Genomic DNA, 22,545 nt, shown 5'->3' with positions numbered 1-22,545 from the left:
ATTTCCCAGAGCACAGTTGCTGGGGCCCAGAGAGGGGAAGGAATCTGTTCCCTGTCACCAGGAATGTCAGTGACGCAGGATCCTCCTGCTGGGTTCAGCCTAGGACGATGAACCCTGACAAGGGACCCTGGGCTTCTAATGGGTTCACCATGAAAATCAAAACAATCACAGCAGTCAGTATTTTCCAGTCACTGGAAAAGTCTAACTTTGTTAAATCTGCAAAGCACAAACATTTGCTAATCAAAGCATTTACCCAAGTGATACTCAATTAAAGCAATATTAAGGGAAAGAAAATGTGCACATGCTACAGACCACCTACGCAGGATTTGTATCACATTCTCTTACAGGGGCAGTAAACCAACGGCAGTTCTCACTGGCTCCTATTTGGACAGCAGGGAATTAGCAGGAGCCTCTAGGAGGATTTGACAGGCAGCTGGAAAGGCTCAGAACCAGGAGCCAGGAGACCACCTCTTCCCTTTTCTTGCCCTCCCAGGGGCCCGTTGACCTTGGGCAAGTCCTCCAGCCTCTCTGAACCTCAGTATCTTCATCCCTGAAATGAGGATGCTGCTCCCTGCCCACCCCAACCTGCCCACCCCCTGAATTTGTTGCAAGAATAACAGGAGATGGCTCTAGAACATGTGATGCAGATCGTGATATTCTTTAGCTGCCTTCAATCTGAGCTGGTGGCTGACTGCAGAAAGGAGAGAGGCCGAGCAGAGCAGGTGAGAGAAGGCAGGGAAGGGAACCGGAGACCGAGTTCTTGTCATGACTGTTGAAATCGCTCGAGCTGCTAAGCCTGGAAGCAGTGAGATCTTGCAAAAGGTAAAAGGCATGTGGAGCCAGATGGACCTGCCTCTGGCTCTTCCTGGCCATGTGGCCTTGGACAATTTATGTGAGTTCTCTGAGCATCTGAATGAAAATAAAAATGCCCACCTTGCGGGGCTCTCGCAAATGTTAATGAGTCGGCACCTACTGAGTGCTTATATTAATACTTCAGATACTGCTCTAGGTGCTGAGCCTATATTAACTCATGTGAGCCTCACAACCACCCTCTGAGTCACAGGTTATTGCTATCCCCCATTTGAAAAATGAGAAAATGCAGGCAAAGAGGGGTTACATGACTTGCTCAGGGTCACACAGCTACTAAGGAATAGAGTCAGGCTTTGCAGTTGGGCATTCTGGCTTCAGAATGTATATACTTAACCTCTGTGTAGAGTATACTAGGCTCCTGTGGCTGCTGTAACAAACTTACTAGCTTAAAACAGCACAGCTTTGGTATCTGACAATTCTGGAGGTCAGAAATCCTAAAATCAAAGTGGTGGCAGGGTGGCTTTCCTTCTGGGGGCTCTAAGGGAGAATCTTTTCCTTGACTTTTCCAGTTTCTAGAAGCTACCTGCATTCTTTGGTTCATGGCTCCCTTCCTCACCTCCATTGTCACATTTCCATTGTCACATTTCCATTGTCACATTTTTTTCCTCTCTATTCTGACTTTCCTGCCTCCCTTTTATAAGCACCCGTGTGATTACCTTGGGCCCTCCCAGATAACACCAGATGACTTCCCCATCACAAGATGCTTAACTTAATCCCATCTGCACAGCCCCTTTTGCCATGTAAAGTAACATATCCACAGATTTTGGGGTACTAAGATGTGGACATTTGGGGGGATCATTATTCAGCCTAACATACTACCTGTGACCTCCCCCAAGAAGGCTTTACCTCTCTGAGATTCTGGACTCTCATCTGTAGAATGGTGGGTGATATTTCCCAGCCCACAAGGTTATAGTGAGTAGCACAAGAGAGAATGTGTCTAAAGCACCTGAACATAGCAGATGTTCAACAAGTATCTGCCATCAGAAACTGAGCAAACTTTGGCATGATGGTAGGTTGGAAATCAAAATGTTCCTGAGTGGCCTCCACCACTTCCTCAGGACTGCTGGAAGTAGATCTTTCCACATAGCCCCGCTTCCTTCTCCTGGCTCTTAACAGTGCTGGCTGGGGCTGGAGCAGGACACAGCCATCCTCCCCTGACATCCAAGTTTCAGGCCTCTTCTCTAGGACTTGAACTGCTCATTTGTCATAGGCAAGTGATTCCATGCTGGCCGGAATCCACTGGCACCGCTCTGTCCCCTAGCCCTGGGCTTGAGGCAACTTGTCTGCTAACTTGAGGCAGAGGTAGAGGAAGAATAAAAATGGTCTTTAAAAAAACTGTATGTCAACTCTTATTTTGAAAATACTAAGGGAGTCTGCTATTCAGAGATACCTATCGTGTGGTTGTTATTTTATAATACGGTTCTCCCTCGGAACGAAGGGAGAGAGCCAACTCACATCTGTGATAGAGTGGAAAGAGCAAGATTCAAATGCCAATTCTGCCTTTAACAGGCCAACGTGGACACAATCTACACAGTCATAGGCCTCAAATGAAGTTGACCCTTTCCAGTTCCCAAGCCATGCCTGAGTGGTCTGAGCATAACTTCCTTTTCTATCCAAATAAGTGATTCAGAAATGACTTGCGAGATGCAAGGCATCACAGGGGGCAAGGGTTAGGGGCCTTGCTCCTAATGAAGTTTTCCAGCCAGCCGGAGAGGCCCAGCAAATAATGGCCTCTCTTTTCACCTGCCATAATTATATCTAGGTGACAGGTCTGGCACTTGTGTGGCTGTCTTGTCACCAGCCTGAGGACAAAGCCAGTCTGGGGATGGCAGGGAGGTGAAAAGAGTATATTTTCTTAATGATATACTTGAGCTGCTAAGTCAACCAAACTTGAAGCCTGCTTTCCCCTAGACTTCTGATTATATTAGAGAATAAATCCCCCTTTCATTGTTTAAGCCAGTTTTCCAGTATTTGCTACCAAAGCATGTGAAGGGATATATTATCCAAGTGATCTTAGATTAGCCACCTAACTTCTCTGAGCTTTATACTAGCCCACACCTGCATACTCTTGATGAGGACCAAGTGAGAAAATACATATGAAAGCACTTTTCAAACGAACTACATAGGGCTGGACAATTTAGACTGTTAATAATAATAATTATTATTATTATTTTAAGCTTTGGTAAATGTGCATCAGCCAAGTTGGGTCTGTGTAACAAAACTCTGTATCATTGATTTATTCAAATCTAGGCTCTACTTTGACCAATTAGATTTGGTTTCATTTTTCTGGAGCCATGGTAGCATTGGAACAGGGCCCAGGTACTCCTCTCTGCCTCTGTCCCATTGAACTTCAAACAGATGCCCAACAAGGAGACAGAGTGGTGCAAAGTTTGTGTCATGAGACAAGTGCCCAGAGAAGGAGGAACAGTTTTCCCAGACTCTGCTGGAAAATAAGAGCCAGGTACACCAGAGAAATCTAGAAGTCTAGTCAAAGGCCATCAGCTCCCAGGAACTTGAGGCTTACTCTGCTGCCTCCTATCATCTGTGCCCCCCAGGTGATACCTTTCTCGGGGGGGAGATTGTAGTTCTGAGGGTTTCTAAATAGTGCCGGGGCCATCTGTCCCCTCTAGTGTCTGTCTCCCCTCCTTCAGCCTAAGGGAACTCTGAGTGATGAACCTTTGCCCTTATCCTTCCCACTTTGTGAACAGGTATGGATGGAGAGCTTCTCTGTTCATCTGTAGTCAGAACCCCTTAACATGAGGCACAAGCAAGGCAGAAAGGGCTCTGGGCCCCAGGAGGTGCAGTGGAGGGACACAGCCTGCTTGGGGATGGCCCCAGCAGGGTGGTGTGCAGCTGGTCCTTGGAAGGAGAGATTGGGCCACAGAGAGGACGAGGGGAGGATGAGTTTGCAGGTAAAGGAACTGGTGTAAGGGCGAGGAGGTGAGAACTCCTCCAGGGGCTCAGGCCACGGATTCCCCAGCCAGGGCCTGAGGACCAGCACCAATGTCTTCCTCCCTTCCTCCCAGGGCCACAGGGAGGGTGAGAAGGCGAGGGACAAAGAACAAGGTTTGAATAAAGCGAATTCAATCAACTTGAAGTTTTGCTTTTATCCTGATGGGATGTCCTTCTTACGTTTCAGGTACTGAAGTGCCATTCCTTTTATTAAACCAGGGCCATCAGCAGTGGTAGCCGGGGGAGGCATCAGAGCTGGTCATAACTCTTCTGACCCTCTTACCTTCCAGGCCCGTGGGAGGATCCAGCTTCCTGGCCCCCGTTTCAGTTAGCTCTGGGCAAGCCACCAATGAAATGTCAGGAGAAAGAACTTGTCACTTCCGGGCAGATTTCTGAGAGGCGGATAATTCCAGTCCCCTGACTATGGAAACGTGAATCAAGGTGCAGCCTCTGTCCGCCTGGCTCCCCCCAGCCAGCAGGACCCCATGAGCCCCCCTCCCCGGGCACAGAGTGTCAGTGATAAACTTCTACTGCACCAAGCTGCAAGGCTTGGGAAGATATTTGCTCAGCAGCACAGTCTAAGAGAGGAGCTGTTTATTTTTTTCATATCTTTATTTAGCAGAACTAGATGTTGCCAATCTTATGTTGGTATCCTCTTTTTTTTTTTTTTCCTTTTGACATTTAACTGCCCCAGGATATACAGCCCATTGGACATTCTGATGCTCTGATAGCTGAAGCGTGGGCGGGATCCTGTTTGACAAGGACCAGGCCTCTCAGGCCAGGCGGGGGCCACAGTCCTGGGCCCCTCTGCACCCACCCAACCCGAGGCACACCTGTCTCATCTGTGGGGTGAGTAAATGAATGTGTCGGCTGCACTTCTGCCCAGGATTGGAGTGGAAGGAGATGCTTTCATGCTGAAGAGGAAAAAGTTGAGCTTTTCAAGACGGAGACGCCGCTAGGCCCCCGGGGATACAATGACGAACAAGGCCCACGAGGACTCCTCGCCTGCTTACTTACTGTCTATGGTTTTCAGTTTTGTGGGACAAGGGAGGGGCCAGGGCCCAGTCAGAAGACAAGTAAACAGATAAATAAAATACTTAAAACATGGAAAAGCACTCCATTGGGAGGACATGGGGGCTGAGAAGAAGCAGGAGGGGGCCAACTTGAGGTAGGGTGGCCGGCAAGACCTCTTCTCTGGAGGTCACATTTAAGTTGCAACCTGCAGGAGGTCGTGTAGCCAGCAGGAAAGGAAGTGGGGAGAGGGCGTCCGGGGGAGCCACACCCAGGAGGACCATGGGGAGGAAAGGTGGCTGACCTGCCCCAGAGGCAGAGGCCTCCACAGCTGAGGCCCAGGCAGGATGGATGTGGGAGGGCACAGGGCCCCGCAGGCCACGAGGAGGTGAGTGACAGGGAGCAGTAGTGGCTGTTGCTGCCTCTCTCACGTTGTCACATGATGAACGCACAACATAACACATTCACAGCAGAAATCTCCAGGTCTAGCCACTCACTACCCCGTCTGGTCTCCCTCAACCTTCTCCATCTCATCAGGCTGCTCAGGCCCCAAACTGTGGAGTCTCTCTTACCCTCCAGAGAATCCACCAGGGAATCCTACTGGCTCTGCCTTCAAACCGCAGTCTAAATCAGAGTCCCCCCCGCCCTCTCATGGGCCACCCCTAGGGACCTGCTCCAGCACACCTGGGCTTGTGGTAGCCTCTTCACTGGCCTCTCTGGCTTCCACCCTTGACCCCACACCTGTCCCCTTCTCTCTGACACAGCAGTCAAAGAGATCCTTCAAAACTCAAAACCATTTTCTGCCCCATCTTACACTGGCTTCACACCTTCACACATCATGGTGATCTGGCCCTTCCTTAACGCTCTGATCCCACACCCGTTTCTCTTCTCCTTGCTCACTTGGCTTCAAGCCCACCCCCTTCCTGATGTTCGGAATGTGCCAAGCACGCATCCGTGGTGTGACCTTTGCACTTGCGTTTCTGCTCTCCAAGTCCTTGCCTCAGTTGATTACCTGTTTCTGTGGCTTGCTCCCTACCTTCATTCGGGTCTCTCCTCCTCAGTGACCACATTACCAGACTGTGCATCCATGGACACTCTTTTCTATCATTTGTACCTTCACACCTGTTCATTTTCCTTCATGATATGAATTGTCACCTGACGTATTATATACTTATTTTTCCAGGCCATAGGTTGGCAAACTTTTCTGTAAAGGCCAGATGGTAAATATTTTAGGCTTTGCAGGCCATACGGTCTCCATCACAACTGCTCAACTCCGCCGTTGTAGTGCGAAAGCAGCCATAGACAGTACATAAATAAATGAGTGTGGCTGTGTTCCAATAAAACTTTATTTACAGAAACAGGAGGCAACACTGGAACTGACCTACAGGCCGTAGTCTGCTGACCTCTGGTTTAGGCATTTGTTGTTCACTTTCCCAACAAACTGCAAGTTTCAGGAGAGTGAGGATTTTGTCCTTTTGTTCAATGCTCTCTGAGGCACCTACCAAAGTGCCTGGCATGTGGTAGACAGCCCATAAATATTTATTGAATTAACTAATCAATTCATTGATTGATTAATGAGAGCTTGGAAAACTGATTTTAGAAGGCTGGCTAAGGAATTTGGACTTTCTTCTTTAAAAAAAGTTCGAAAAGTGTCTTTGCCAGTTTTAACAATATTCATGACTGGTGATTGACAGATCTTATCTGCAGTCTGCAATTCTCAGAATGGAGACATTTTGAGACAAATGACAGCCACTTGCTTGTCTCACTGTTTACTCCTCTTGTAAGAGCACTGTATGATGCACATCGCACATTGAGTTGGATGTGTGATGCATCAGACTGCTGCCAACAAAAACACATCGAAATAAAATAATCATCTCTGCAAGCAAAGGCCTAGGAATGACACTTTAGACGCCCTGATGGAAATAAAGGGGCCTGCTGCAGCTCTGCAGGAGCAGAATCTAGGATCCACCACGATGCTGGGTGCGGAAAGCAGAGGCTGAAAGTGTTGTGAGGCGGGGAGGTGGAACTGGGTGGGGTCAAAGGGAATAGGTATGGCCTGATCAAAGAATGACTCTGGTTTTCTGAAATGTGACGGACCAAGGCATGGGGTTGGCCAAGAGCAGGATGTGCTCCTGAATTCTGAAAACCCCAGTTATAGCAGATGTTTCTTTCTGGAGAGGCAAGTAGATATGAGGGTCTGGACTATGGACAGCCCTGAATGCCAGTCTGGAGAACTGGTACCATTTGGCATTGAGAAACCACTGAGGCTTTTGAGCAGTTGGTTGTTATGGTGATAGAATTTCCTCTGCCAGAAGGTTGAGGAACGGGATAAATGAGCAAGCAGGTGTGAATAAACCAAGGCGGGGCAAATCTCAGGTAAAGGTGTCAGAACTGAACCCTGAAGGCACTGGGGAACCACTGAAATGTTTTAAGTAAAGAGTGACAAGATCATCTCTTTTTTCAGATGAAATGGGTAAGGGTATTGGAAAGAGTGGGAGAGTCTTCATGATAAAGAGACCAGTCAGATCACTGCTTCTTCTTTTTTTTTGGGGGGGGGGGTTAGAGAATGAGAGAATGTGTGTGTGCGTGGTGGTGGGGAGGGGCAAAGGAAGAGGGAGAGAAATTTTTTTTTTGAAGATCTTATTTATTTATTTGAGAGAGTGAGAGCACTAGCAGGGGAGAGGGGCAAAGGAAGAGGGAGAAGCTGACTGCCTGCTGAGCAGGGAGTCTGACATGGGGCTCAATCCCAGAACCCCAGGATCATGACCTGAGCCAAAGGCAGATGCTTAACCTACAGAGCCAGCCAGGTGCTCCTGATCCACTGCTTCTAAGAATGTCCTTCTTTTGCACATCTTCACATTGCCCTAATGCAATTACCTCCTGTGTCCACTTCCACACCAAGTTGGCATGGTATGTTGACTTGCTAAATCTGGCAACCCCACTCAAGTGCCATTTCCTTCCTCCATGAAGACTTCCCCAATCTCCCCACGTGGAAGGCATCTTTCCCCTTGGGGCTTTCATGCTTTTTCAAATGCTCCTCTCTAATTGCAGTGATTGTTTTTCATCTTAGAATCAGCTTGTCTGGATTTGAACAGCAGCTCTACCACTTGCTAGCTCTGTGGCCTTGAGCAAGTTCTCTCACCTTCCTGGGTCTCTATTTCCTCATTGATAAAAATAGGGATAATAATAATAATTATAATAATACCTTCTCTTGAGGTCACTGTAAGGATGTAATGAGTTAACATTTGTGATATGCTAAGAACAGTGCCTGGAGTATAATGAGCTCTGTATAAGCAATGGCTATTATTATTATTATTATTATTATTATATTAAAGTTATTTGTTTTTTAATTTTTTTAAAGATTTTTTCTTTAAAAATATATTTTTATTTAAATTCCATTTACCAACATATATTATGACACCCAGTGCTCATCCCATCAAGTGCCCTCCTCAGAGCCCGTCACCAAGCTACCCCATCCCCCTACCCACCTCTCCTTCCCCAACCCTTTGTTCATTTCCCAGAGTTAGGAGTCTCTCATGGTTTGTCTTCTCTCTAATTTTTCCCACTCAGTTTCCCTCCTTTCCCCTATAATCTGTTTCACTATTTCTTTTTATTATTTATTTTTTTATTTTTTTATTGGAGTTCAATTTGCCAACATATAGCATAACACCCAGTGCTCATCCCATCAAGTGCCCACCTCAGTGTCCGTCACCCAGTCACCCCCACCCCTGACCCAAGATTTATTTATTTATTCATGAGAGATACACAGAGAGAGAGGCAGAGACATAGGCAGAGGAAGAAGCAGACTCCTCACAAGGAGCCTGATGTGGGACTTGATCCCAGATCCCAGGATCACACCCTGAATCGAAGGCAGACACTCAACCACTGAGCCACCCAGTTGTCCCTATATTTCTTTTTTCAGTTGTCCCTATATTAAAGTTATTTGTGTCCATGTTTTATCTCCTATAATAGATTTGAGTCTTTGAGGGTAAAGACTATGTTTTATTCATTTTTGTGTTTTTCTCAGTGAGTAGCAAAATACATTCACGTAGTATATGTTCAATAAGTATTTATAGAATAAATCAATAATGATCAAATGGGAGAATACATATAACCTATAGAATGTAATTTAACTATGATACTATTAAAAAAAAGTATTACTTACATTCAAATATACTTTGATCTTTAAAGGGAAAAACAAACTATGTGGGTAATGCCAAGAACCTAAGAGAGTACAGAAGGAGTGCAGGGCAAACCCTGCCATATGTATTCTCAAAACCCAACTCTGTGCCTTGATTTTCCCATCTACAAAATGAAGAGAATTGATTACATGATCTTGAAGGTCCTACCTAGCCCTCTGGTTCTATTATTGGGATCATTAGATTCTCAAGAGTTTTGCTTTTTAGTGACTACACCATTAGGAATTTCCTAGAAAAATGAGTGGAAGAATTTTTTTTAATTGAAAAAATGCTTCCAAAGGGCACTGAGTACTAGGGCATAGAGGAAGATCTTATCAAACCTAGTGAGGGCTGTGTGAGAGGTGGATCCTCTGTTCCCTCACTTTAATTAGGACTAACATATCAAGAAAAGAAATTCTGTCAGAAGTATGTACAGCAGTCACATTTACCCTGAAGACACAGGAAGCTTGAAAACATGAATCAAACTTGCTCAAAATTCTCCTGAGAAAAAGAACAATGAGAAGGACCAACAAAATGAATCCAAGTTCAACGGAATATCATTGTCCCAGCTGAATCCCTAGCTTGGCATGTCGGCTGTGCCATTGTGAGTCTTTTGGGGGCTCAGTGTGAGAGGTGAGAACTCTGTGGTTTCTAAAGACACTTTGGGGCGATGGCAAAGGGGGAACTCTGGCTCAGGTGGCCCCTTCTTCTAAGTCTTTCTCAGCCCCCTCTTCAAGTCTTAGGCATCATCTTCCTTTGTGGCTATCATTTGCATCATTAATGTTAATAAATAAACTGTGCTTATTTATCTCAGTGCTCCTAGTATCTAGTAGGTGCTCAACAAGCATTTGTTGAAGGGTTGAATGAATGAATGAGGGAAGGAAGGAAGGAAGGAAGGAAGGAAGGAAGGAAGGAAGGAAGGAAGGTTGGCCAAGACTTAAAATCTGGCTTTGAGGAACAAGAGAGGAAGAGTTGTGAATACATTAATTTCCAGGTCACATGGTGATTAACCAATGTGAACTCGTTCCAGTGTTAAAATAAAGCAAGTGTGTTCATTATTAAACAGAGGTGAAGCAAGCAGGGCACGTTCTTCTGCCTTCCCTATTGACATCTCAGTCAGCCTGGGCTGGGAGTACGAGACCTGTGGTCACGGAGCCTACGGCTCTCTCAGCTCAGTCTGCAGGTCTGCCCATCCCAGACACACTGCTGGGGATAGGGAGGGGCTGGCTGCTAGGGATAGCAAAAGTCCTGTGGCCGCCACGGCTGATTCCTGTTGGGGTTCTGTCTCTCCCCCCACAACCCCTGAAGCATGTGATCTCCCCCCAAAAAAGAGCCCTGGACTGGGTTCTGAGCAGGGAGAGGGAAGCTAGATTCCTCCTCAACAGATGTCACCATAATTAGATAACTCATTATATCAAGGAATAAGAGAAGGAGATTGACATGGATACAAATGCGAACATATTGATAGCTGTTCTGCATGTGAGTTTGTGCAATCTTGGAGACTGATTTCCTGGACAAGGCTCAAGGGATGAGTCAGCGGTTGGAGCCTGGGGAGATTTTCCACAATGATATTCTAGTCCTAGTAAAGTATCCTAAGAGCTTTCCACCCTGTAAGACCATTCCCAGTGGGCAGCCAGGGCTGGAAGCCAGTGTGGGTGTGTGCCTGCATGCGTGGGAGGGGCCCAGCAAAGAGCCAGGGCCTGGGGGTGAAGTGGGGAGCCTCCTGGGGAGTTCACCCCCACCCAGAGCAGGATTAAGTGTCCTTCACTAGTGTTCCCATATGACCCTGCCTGTTCTGTTGGAGCACCCACCATCCCACTATTTACTTGCCTCTTTTCCCTGTGGCAAATATGAGGATTTGATCACATGACCCATTCCAGCGTGAACATTCTGAGGTTGGAAATGCCTTTAAAAATGGGGAAAAGGAAGGAAATACTGAATTGACATTGAGCACATGCCTGCTCCTCCACTGGGCATTTCACATCCATCATTTTTCAACAGTCTCCTGAGGCCAACTTGCCAGTTTTCAGAGGGCCATGATCACTTCAATTGGTTATGCCTCCTCAAGACCCCAGGGCAAGGAGTCTCCAGTTGTCCAGTTGGTAATTGGTCCTTAGCACTTGTCTTCAATGGGGAGATATGGGGAGCAGAGGGTGTGAAGAGACAGAGCCACTCCTGCTAGAGTTCTGAATGCCCACTCCTGCCCTTATGGCCTCTGTGCCCCCTGCCCAAGCCTCTCAGGCATCTCTTTCCACCTCTAACCCAGCATCCTACCTCCAGAGAATGAGCTCTCCTCTTGCACGGAGAAAATACAACACACTGGAAGGGAACTCCCTTATCTCACTGACATGGAGGAGGCAATCCACCTTCTCCCTAACTGTGGCTGGCACCATCTCACTTCTTTAGAGTCATGGTCTGCCCTTGACTTTGTTTCTTGAGTCTATCCTCTCCTCTGTCTCATGCCTGGTCCAACCCTTGCTTTTCCTCTGAGTCATTATGGTATGCCCCAGGCCTCTTCCCAGTGGCCTTTCTGCCACTGCTGTCCTCTTCCAGGATCCCATCCTACATCTCACAGACCTTCTCTTGAACCCACAGAAAGACCCTCCAGCTGCCTGAACCTGGCTTCCAAAATCTTGGTAAGAGCCCTGGAGAAAAATCTTTTGGGGGGACCTGGAGACCATTAACAGATAACACTATCCCAAAGTGGTTGAAGCAGATATGCCTTAAATACAAAGATGACAGATGCCATCAGCAGTTTATATGTAGGAGCCAATGCTATGCTAGAAATGGTAATAGTGTGACAGGTAATAGTTACGCACGGTTAAAGAACTCACGGTCACTCTTGACTAAACAGTCTAAGCCTGAGTGGCCAATGACTGAACAAAAGAGCTATGCCCGGTCAGCCTCGGAAATGAGAAGAGCTGATGACCATCCATCCAAGAGGCCTGAAGTGATGAGCTGCACACCTGCTCCTGCTTCCAGGCAAGTGAGAGGACGCAGAGGGACCTCGTCTCCCTGGGTTCCAGGCCATCAGAATGTTTCCATCTTCCACTGGAGTCATTGACACCAAACCTACCTAGAACGGTGAGAAACAGTGACACCCCCTCCTGCCTTGCAATCCTTCTCTCTCTCCCCACATGGTCTTGAGGGAGTGGGAGACAGCATTAAAGCTTTCTGGACTAGTGTTTGCTTGTGAACCTGTACAAAACTTCATTTGGAGGGCCTGTTGGAAGCTCCAGCTCCGAGACAAGAAAGTCGTCCTTATTCAGACAACCCACCTACTTTCCATCCGCTTTCCAGTGCTCCAGTTGTCTTTCCCAGGACAGATACCATGCTTTCCTTTCCTCTGTTTCCCTTTATGGCCAAACCTGACCATCCATCCATAAGCCATTCACACTCCACCTTTCCCGGGGCCTTCTGGGCTCTGCCTGCCTCACACAGCCCTGCATGGCCCCCACAGCATGCTCTACTTTCTGTTACATGAACTGCTGTACCCCTCTTTTCTCCCCTACTACCCCATAAATTTTTCCAGGGAACAGACTCAGCCTGGAGCATGTGATCACCTCCCCTGGGCCCCAGCACAGTGTTTCTGACTAGATGTGACTTGCTATGGAAAGGATATATTGTTTCCAGGCACATACTACATGCCTTACATTTAATCTTTTCAAAGCCTTGGTAGGTATGTCATCCCATTTTACAGATGATAGACTGAGGCTCGGGGAAGTTAAATGACTTGCCTAGGATTATTTTGGCAGCAAATGGTGGGGTTGAATTTGAACCCGGGCTTGGTTGTGTGCGCTCCCTCTCCCCCACCCTCCCTACCCCAAGCCCCTACAGGCTCCTACAGTGTGAACTGAGAAGTAGGAGGAGACAAAATTGCTAACTTGCTTCGAGGAGTAAATACTGCTCTACAAGCTCAGTCTCTTCCCATTGAAACATGCATCATATATGCTTTTGAAAACTTTTTAAACAACTCTTGGAAGAATGGAGTAAATGTGAAGAACTCAGTTAAAGGTGGGAATAAGAAAGGATACAGGGAATCAAGAGTTTGGCTTTCTTTTGCTGGCCATCCTCCCCATCAGAGAAGTTGGATTACAGGTTTGAGAGGAGAGAAAAGGAAGAAAGGAACTTCTACCTGGGAGAAAGTATACAGCAATCAAACCATGGCCAACTTTGGAGAGATAGATGCACAGGGGAAGAGGATATTTGCTAGGATTCACTCAATGAAATCTTTCCGTTTTACCACTCAAAGAGACCTCAGTAAAAATGTAAATAGGTTGTCATGACTTTCTGGACTGGTGTTTCTTGGTCACCCAGCATATTTAGGCTATGTGCCACTTTGACCTTGTCACATCTCCTCCCTGTGAGCAGAGATGTTGGCACCTCTGCTTTCATGATAAATGGAATAATGTGCTTCAACCTCAAGTATCCTAACCTTGGGCCAATATCCTTTTTTAAGGCCTTCTCCAATGGCCTGTCCTCCTGGTTCTGCTTCTTGCCACGTGAATCCAGTCTGTACATCAGGGTCTTGTGCAAGGAGAAAGAGGCTCATCTCTCTTGTGTCCCTACTCACAGCAGTTCCCCACTGATGCTTACTTATTGTGCAGAACTGGCCATATGTCTTGACAGCTATAGCAAGAGATTGTCTCGAGGCAAAGGAAGCTGGTGGGGCTTCGCATGGCCCCAGGATGGGGGAGCCAGAACGAGTGGGAGGAAGCTCTAGGCAGGCAGCTTTCACTGAGTAATAGGACCCTTCCTGGGGCTTAGAACTTCCCAAAGATGGAATGAATGGTGATGATCTCCCTTCCCCTGAGTGGCAGGAGGATCATAGAGTTGGGGGAGGGGTCAGATCGGCGCAGAGCGAGCTATTACAGACGAAATGTAGTGTGTGGGGTTTTCATTGCAAAGATAAGATCTGTCTTCTTATTTTGCATCTTCAATTCATGACTCAGGGAAACAGAACAGCCAGGAGCTTTTTGGAATGTATAAGAGTCCAAGGTAGCCAGCTGTAAGTGACCCAGAAACCAAAGGAACCCACATCTAGCAAATTTGCCTGCAACAAACATCATTCTTATTTTGAGCATTCTTACATCCTTAAACAGAGACTGTCAGTTCTGGCTCCAACTTCAGAAACAATAACATACCCTTAGGGCTTGTAATCCACACTAGAGAAATCATTAGCCATCTGAAAGAGTCATTATATCTCATTCAAATCGAACGAAATCAGCAAATATTTACCGAGCACCTCACTGGTGCAAGGCGAACCAAGATGGGTAAGATCTGGTCCCTGCCATCTAGGCACCAACAAGAGAGTGGAGGGAAGAGAACAGGTTTGTGAAGAGCTGACTCACCATACTACCTCTTCCGGCACTTTTCCAACCTACTGTGATTATTTGTTTCAAACTGCCAGCTTCCCCAGGAGGCTGTGAGCTCTCAAGGACAATATAGCTTATCGGCTAAGGCGCAGCATTTGCACTTACAAAACCCAAGTTCACCTCCTCACCTGGCCGCATGTCAGCTGTAACGTTGGACACATTGCTTTACTGCTTTATAGTTTCCTCCCCTGAAAATGGAAACAAAAATAGTACTGATTATTGTGTGAATTAGATTAAATAACACATGCAAAACACTTAGCACTGTGGCCTGATACATCCTGGCTCAGTAAGTACTTACTGTTGCTACCAATATGACAGGCTACTCTTACAGGGGCTAATTTCTCAGGTAAGTTCACAAGGTGAAGTCCACACCTAATCAATATGATACTTCAAAATCCCACCTTCTATCAGAAGCATATGCACTTTGAAAGAAATGGCTTATATAGTTACTGGCACAGCTCTCTCCTCTCTCTCTCTCTCTCTTAGAGTAGGTCACTTAACAACAGCTAATATTTAGTGAGAGCTTGTTACACGCTACGCAACTGACCCAAAACTTTACATGTATTAACCTATTTCATTTCATAGCAACTCATGAGGTAAGTACTAAGATTTTTCCATTTCGCACAGGAGGAAACTGAGGCACAGTATACATATTCTCGACCACTGGGCCTGACTATCTCTCCTAAAGTAAATAGGATATGACTATATCCTAATACTAATGTCAGCACACCCCACCATTTATACAAATCCTGGGATTTACCCTGTTGGGTAAATTTTAGAGAATGAATGAGTTCCTTAGGTTACTAGTTGCAGGAAATATTGCCTCTGTTCAGGGAACCCCTATCCCCATAAGGGCATAGGCAGCAGAGAGAAAATGAGTTGAGGTGAGGCCATAAGGGAGTGTCCCCATCATAGGAGCTCTTCAGTATTCTCTGCTGGTGCTTAGTCAGTTCCTAGCCCGCATGTCCATCCTTAATCCTCCATGGAGCCAGCTCATTCTCAGCTTACACGATCCCATGCAGGAGGTTTTCATCCCATGCAGTTGCCATCTTGAAACTACCATGTCACCAGTGGGGTGCTATTGTGAAGGGAGCAGGAAAGGGGGCTTACAGCCTTTAGAACACTTCCAAAGGACTCCAGTAAATCCATGTTTCTGTAATGGCAGCAAGGAGTAGGGGTGCAGAGATGTATCCTCAAAGGTCTATGAGTTCTCTCCAGGAATTTTTAGGTGGTATACTTTTGTTTTGATGATAAAGTAATGAAACGTGTTACTAGTAAATTCTAGAGGCTAAGGCTGCTAATTCCGGAGTCAGAGATCCTGAATCAGAGATGCAAGTCCTGACTTTGCCACTTGACTATGTGCGCCCTTGCACCTAGGTTACTGGAAAAAGTGAGAAGTTGAATGAGACAGCTGGGTTTTCCTCTTGACCTTCTTTTCCCTCCTCCCCACCAGGTGACTCAAGAACTCATTCTAGTTTGTATTGGGGTCCTTGCCTTTAATACAAGACTTCCCGGGAAAAGGTAACGCTTGAAAAACGAGCCAGGATCTTCCAGGCACATGTGTTATGTAACCATCACATTCGCTTATACTGTGCCTCATGGTTTGCGATGCATTCTCCTATGCATTTGGTCCTGAGAAAAACTATGTGAAGTGAGGTAACGATGTATAAATTGACGTACAGTATAGTCAATCCTTATCATTCACAGATTCCGTATATGTAAATTTGCTTACTCATTAGCATTTATTTGTAACCCCCAAATTAACACTCACAGCCCTTTATTGTTATTTGCAGACAGGAGCAGAGCAATGAATAATTTGGGTTGCCTGTTGTACACATTCCCAGAGAAGGTCAAACAAGGTGAAGCTTTGCCGTCTTGTTTCAGTTCTCATAATGTAAACAAGTGTCCTATTGTGGTCTATTTAATGCCCTGTTTTTCACATTTTTGTGCTTTTTGTTATTGTTGTTAGTGATTTTGCTGTTTAAAATGTCCCCAAGCATAGCGTGCAAGAAGTTGTGATGTGCCTTCTAGAGAAAATGTGCGTTAGTGGAGCTTCATGCAGCCAGGACTTAGAGTGCTATTGGCCAGGAGTTCAATGTGAATGAATCCACAATAATATTAAATAAGATGTCTTTAAGCAGAAACACCCAAACAAGGTCATGTTTTATGGTTGATAGAAGTGTTGCGACCAGAGGCTCCCTGGAACCCAGCCCTGTGTTCCCCTAGGAGTTGCAGTTCCATATTTGTTAATGCTGCATTCCCAGTGACTTTATAGACCACAACTATCACAAACAGTGAAAATGCAGTGTAGACTGTAAATATATTCTGTATAGAGAATAAAGGAAACCAAGGCTCAGAGAGGATGAAGTATTTACCCAGGGAGCTCAAGGTCATTCATCTTGACGGGTTTCAGAGTTGGCACTTGAACTCAGATCTGAGTCCGTGCTCCATACACTACCATCACCAGCCTGTCAGGATTCCTGGCCAAAAGAGCGTATGAACAACTGCCATTTGAAGAGTTTGGGTAAGGAGAACTCACTCCGGATGTTCACAGCCTCCCCTTTGCTATGCTGTTCTTTATTTCCCCTTCTGCCCTTTTGTGTTTGGTAGGATTATCTGTAATTGCTTTATCATTGCATGAAAGGTCCTTTCAAGCAAGTGGACCTGCAGGTATATCTTGCAACTGGCAAAGCTTTCCAAGGAGGGATCTGGGGAAAGAGCAGGATGGTCAAGCTAGGAAGCAACTCTAATTCGAATTCATACATGAAGCAGTGAAAAATGCTCCAACATTATTCTTGCTATTATGTTAAACTCCAGAACAGGGCAGATGGGAAATGAAGAGTTATAGGGACATCTGTGCCCTCCTTGACCGCCACCCTGGGCAGTCTTCACAAATCCTTGTGACTCTTCCTCCTCCCCATTGAGGAGCAGTGCCTCTGTGTAAGCGTTTTCAAACAATCAGTGTCACTTTGTAGGAATATTAGATCCAACATATCCCTCTTCTCAGGTCCCACAATGCTTCAATGATGCACTGCCTTGATGAGTTTGACAGGCATGACAGAGGAAAGGCAGGAGGGCGGAGGAGAAGAGAGAGGATTAACAAGTGTCTGTGAAGTGGCATTTATATTTAGAATTTCCTTTCCTTTCAAGGGTTGGTGTGCCAGTCAGGACTCTTGGTATAAACAACAGAACCCACCCTAGCTCATTTCAGTAAGAAGAGAATTTATTAAAGAATATTTAGAGTTCACAGACTCTCCAGGACAGCCAAAGAGTGCAACACAAAGGTAGCCAGCCAGGAAGATGCCCAAACCACGAAGTGAGATTACACTTTCAAAGACACCACCCTCCTCCTCCCACCAGCAAAACTCCTGGTCATGGACACCACAGCTTTCACCGAACACAGTGAGCACCGCGCCCCAGAACCTCAGGCTCTGATACCACCCAGGCTGCAGGCCTCCTCTGCTCCTCTGGTCAAAGGGAGGGCGCCAGGCGACCCCTCTACCGCCTGTTCCACTTCTGAGCTGAATGTTTCCACAGGCACATCTGATTGTGGAGCCCAGGTCATGTGACTGAGGGACGGCCCAGATCTCAGAGCCTCTGGCTCCCCCGAGGGAGACCAGCTCCACTTGCTAATGGGGTGGTCCCTGCGGGGAAGTCGCCAAATCTCTCTTGTTCTAGTTTCCTCATCTTTAACGTGGAGGATTCAGTTTACTGTGCGCTGGGGTGACTTTCAGCTCAGAAATGCTGTGATTTGATCATTCTGAGCATCTGAGAGTGTTTTATTTAGTGCGTAACCACCCCAGGATGTTTGATAAAATCTGATCATTTGGACAAGCCCCAGGAGAGGAACAGAACAGAGCCTGCTTTGGGTGTGGGAAGCCCACCTGGTGGGAGAGTGTGCGTACATGGAGGGGGTAGGGCGGATGCTGAGGGTAGGGACACTTTTAGAACTAGAAGGAATTAAAGATTATTCTTTCTTAATTCCTTCCTTCCTTCCTTCCTTCCTTCCTTCCTTCCTTCCTTCCTTCCTTCCTTCCTTCCCTTTCCCATTTCAGATATGGAAACTGAGCTTCAGAGAAGGAAATGATCCGTCCAAGTTCACACAGCTAGTTCAAGGCAGAACTGGGATTAGCATCAGCTTTCCTGCTTTGCTGTGCTGATGAATCAGCAGTGACTGGCTTCAGCACGGTGTTCAGGAAGCTTCCCAGGTTGGGGGGGGAGGGGGCCGTGGGAAGAGCGCAGTGGTTGATTAGCAGCGACAGTCCAGGCCCCGAGGGCGGGGGGTGGGCAGAGGGACTGATTTACTAGGCCTCATTGTAGAATCACACTGAGTAGGTGCAAACCCAAGGCTCACTCTCCACAGAGAACCAAGGCAGAAGAAGGGTGGAAAACGACACAACCAGTTCTCCTTAGGAGGTGGTAGTCACCATGTGCCTGGGGAACCGGCTCACACCCACCGTCATAGTTACACTGGGAACAAATCAGATGGCAAACTGAAAAGGCTGTGTGAAAACCAGGATCTGGGAAATGGAGGCAATAGGTTCCTAGAAAAGCAGAACAAGATATCAAGTTAGAGACACATTATACCATGGGCACCCAGAAGTTTGGGGGGATTTTTAAATGTTGCTTTAATGGTCATATCACTGCTTACACAGTCCAGTTAATTGATTTTCATGAGCATAGTTGTGTGTAAAAACCACACGAACGTACAGATTGGTCAATCCCTCTGTGCCTAAATTTAATTCTCGTGAATAATGAGGATGAGGATGGTAACCAGCTCTTATAATCCTCATTACAGTCCTGTGAGATCAACACTATTATCATGACTGTGTTACAGATGGACAAACTGAGGTTTGGATGGGCCGAGACTGGTCTCAGGTCACACTATCAATAGATGGCAGAGCTGGGATCTGGAATAAACTCCAAATTCTTTCCCTTCGTACAAATTAAAAGCCGGCCCCAGCCTGTGTCATGTTTGAGAATTCGTGGAGGTCACCAGAAGTGAGGGATGGGCCTTTCTAGAACTGGCCTTGAAATCCCAACCCCTCTTAATATGAAAGCAACATCATGGTCTTCCTCTTGTTTTCATCTGCTGGAATTAAAACCATGAAACTTTTTAGCCTCTCTGGGAAAACTAGATGACCCGCCACTTCGGAGGAAGTGCCTGGGCTTTGCGCACAGCGATTTCACATCTTCCCCAAAAGACCAAAACAGCCAGTCCAGGTTAAAGGATATCAGTGCTACCACACACTCTTCTTTTTCCCAAATTAATCAAGAAGTAGGAATTTCTGACAAATGCCATCTGCTGATTTTTCAGAGAGACAAGTTTTGGTGGTGTGACCAGCAGGTGCCTCGGCTTTTTCTAGCATGCAGTACCAAAATAGTCACCATGGCAACCCTGGGAGGGCAGACTTCCAAAGAGATGCATTGTGAGCACAGAAACTCTAGAGCACTTTTAAGCAAGAAGGAAGGAGGCTCAGCGGGCGGGTTTCCAATGGTGGGAGCAGGAGCTTTTCCCCACACGCCCGGGCCGGACCCGAGGCTGCTGCGTACCTGGTACAGCCAAGCTGTCCATCAATCTGGGACTTGTGCTTCCAGGAGGAGAGGGGAAATGAGAATTTGTGGGGAGTGGCAGGCAGAGTGGGCAACTCCCAGATTTTGTGCAGGGACCAAAGTGGCTTGGAGGAGGGACACAAGATGTGTGGCCCTGGGCTGGGAGACAGGAGACTGGGGTCATAATTCCTGCCCTGTCACTTGCTCGCCTAGCGGCCCTGGGCAACTAACCTCACCTCTCTGAGTCTCAGCTTGTCATTTGTGAAATGCAGGTGATGAATTCACTCTGCTTCATCACAGGGGAAATTGAGGATAGGACATCATGCTTCTGGAAGCTTTTAGGAAGATGCTCAATGGGCAGCACAGAGAAAAAAAAAAAAAAAGCAGAGATGTGGGGGTCAGGAAACCTGCGTTCCCAACCAGGCTGCGCTACTTTCTGATCTTGTGGCCTTGGGTAAGTCATAGAACTTCCCAGACGTCAGTGTCCTAACCTTACAGGGGCGCTAACTAGTGTCGCCTGGCTGTGTGGTTGTGCAAATGAAAGGAGGTTGGGCATGCATGATCAGGGAACCCAGTCTGTGCTCTCCCTTCTGGGCTCCTGGGACTTCTGAACCCAAGGCTCCTCTGTGACCTGGGATTCCATGCTCCCCTGTGGTGCCAGAAGCACACACCAGGGCAGAATTAAAAACACAAGGGTTTTACTTGGGAAACACCTGAGAGAAAATGAGGAGGGACCTGGGAGAGGTGGGGAGAGGCTGGAAAAGCCATCACACCACATGCAAGTCTGACCCAACTGCAAGAGGGAGGGAAGGAATGTTGGGCAGAAGTGTCCCAGGCTTCTAGGAGCCCCAGGAAGGGTCAGCAAGGCCAGGAGGGAGTCTTCCAGTCAAAGTCACCTGTCAGAGAAGCCCCTGTCTCTTACAACCTAGCCTCTCTGCCATACTCAGTCACCAACTGACTGGGAGCACCCCATAGAAAGTGTGGCCTCAACACAAATATGAGTGCAGAGCACCTGGGGCCTTCGGTCAGTTTGGCTCTGTGTCTGCCAGTTGTATTTGCAGGAAGATGTTCTGACATCTTCCACTTGGCCACCCACATCAGGTGCTTGGTCTCAGGCCCACACCTCTACTCCAGGAGCCTCGTACCACCTACCCACAGTCTCCTCACCCCGAATATTATAGGAAGTCAAGCTCAGTGACGTGTCAGGACCCCTACTCTGGGGGAAACACTATGTTCCCACCTCTCGATTAGATCATATAGCAGCGCTGCACACACCCTGTGTCTCTATCTGTACTTGAATGCACACACGTGTAGGTATGCATGCTTACGTATCAGTGTGCATGCATATGAATGACTATATTTGCATATGTGGATAAGCATTTATATTTATGTGTATGTGTGTGAATTTATACAGTGATATGGTTAGCACTCTGCTAAGCATTTTACACACAGTGTCTCTCATCTTCACAACCATCTTTGAGGTAGATAAGTAGATATGTGTCCAGGTATCATCTTCTTTTCAGCCTAAAGGTTTTCTCTGACATGCCACTTGGATAATACAAGGCAGAGCCATGGATTGTTCCAGGAATATGTCTCTTCAAAATCTGAGCTCTTGTCTCTCCACTACACCCTCACCCCTAGTCATATGACCATTTGTTGCACGAAACCACGTATATGTGCATATATAAGAAAAATGAAGACAAAGAAGGGAGAAGTATAGATTGTTCATAAATAGATGACTGACAGACGGACATAGTTCCAAAATCACTGCCCCCCCCCCCCCCACACACACACACAATTTGATTCTACTAGTGTGTGTCATCTGGAAAATATATATTGGATCTTAGCTGTAAGAATTTCTATATAATAGGCCATAGCACAAATTTTGGAGCATTTAAGAAATTTGAGGTTCTGGTTCTTCTAGTATAATCCTACAGGAGATCTCTTTTCTTATCCTTCCTCCAAACCCTTGCTATCATGGCAAGTTTTTCAGCATGCCTTGCAGGCTTGTTTTGTTCTGATGGGGAGGTGTTTACTGAAAAAAACAAAGACACTTCATTTTTCTGAATGGTCTTTGCTTATTTCCTGGCAGTATGAGATGCTCGCCGATAGAAATCTGTTTATAACCAGTCTCAATGACCATCTACTGAGCACAGGTAAGTAGATTAACAATCATATTTGACTTTGACTTTGGTTCTTGTCTGATTGATCCCCACCTCACAGATGAAGAACTGAGGCTCTGGGATGTCAGGAAGCTTGGACTAGTTTACTCTGTTAGGAAGGGGGTAGAACAGAGACTGGAGCTGGGCTCTTCCTGCTGTATTGCTCCCCTCTAGGCAGACGATCTGATCTGCCCAGATACTTGGTGTTCCAGGCTGTTAGTTCTGCTGTATCCTGGGAGCCTGCAGGCCCAGCTAAACCCAGGGGACTGCTTGGGGCCAGGGCAGGTAGACTTACCTGGAGAAGCACCAGCCTGCCTATCAGCATATCCACTTTCTTCCCATTTCCTTCCCCAGCCTCCTTCCTCAGCTCACAATGAAAGTCCAACTTTTGCCAGTCCTGACTGCCATTCAAACCTCCTTTAAAAAAAAAAAAAAAAAAAAAAA

The 22,545-nt window shown here is 46.7% G+C and overlaps 1 long non-coding RNA gene across 1 annotated transcript; it reads right to left on the bottom strand.

Moving 5' to 3' along the window:
- Positions 1–11,722: 11,722 nt before the first annotated feature.
- On the bottom strand, positions 11,723–22,532 carry LOC112650241 (uncharacterized). The gene is made up of 4 exons (XR_003130053.3): positions 22,397–22,532; positions 18,844–18,930; positions 14,515–14,574; positions 11,723–12,087 (listed from the first exon to the last, which is right to left on the bottom strand). It is a non-coding gene; the product is annotated as an uncharacterized LOC112650241 (long non-coding RNA).
- Between the last annotated feature and the right edge of the window lie 13 nt (positions 22,533–22,545).

Source organism: Canis lupus, chromosome 11 (genome assembly GCF_003254725.2).
Source record: "Canis lupus dingo isolate Sandy chromosome 11, ASM325472v2, whole genome shotgun sequence".
NCBI classification, from domain to species: Eukaryota; Metazoa; Chordata; class Mammalia; order Carnivora; family Canidae; genus Canis; species Canis lupus.
The sequence above is the reverse complement of the archived record's forward strand: the minus strand, read 5'-3'. Positions and strand labels throughout refer to the sequence as shown.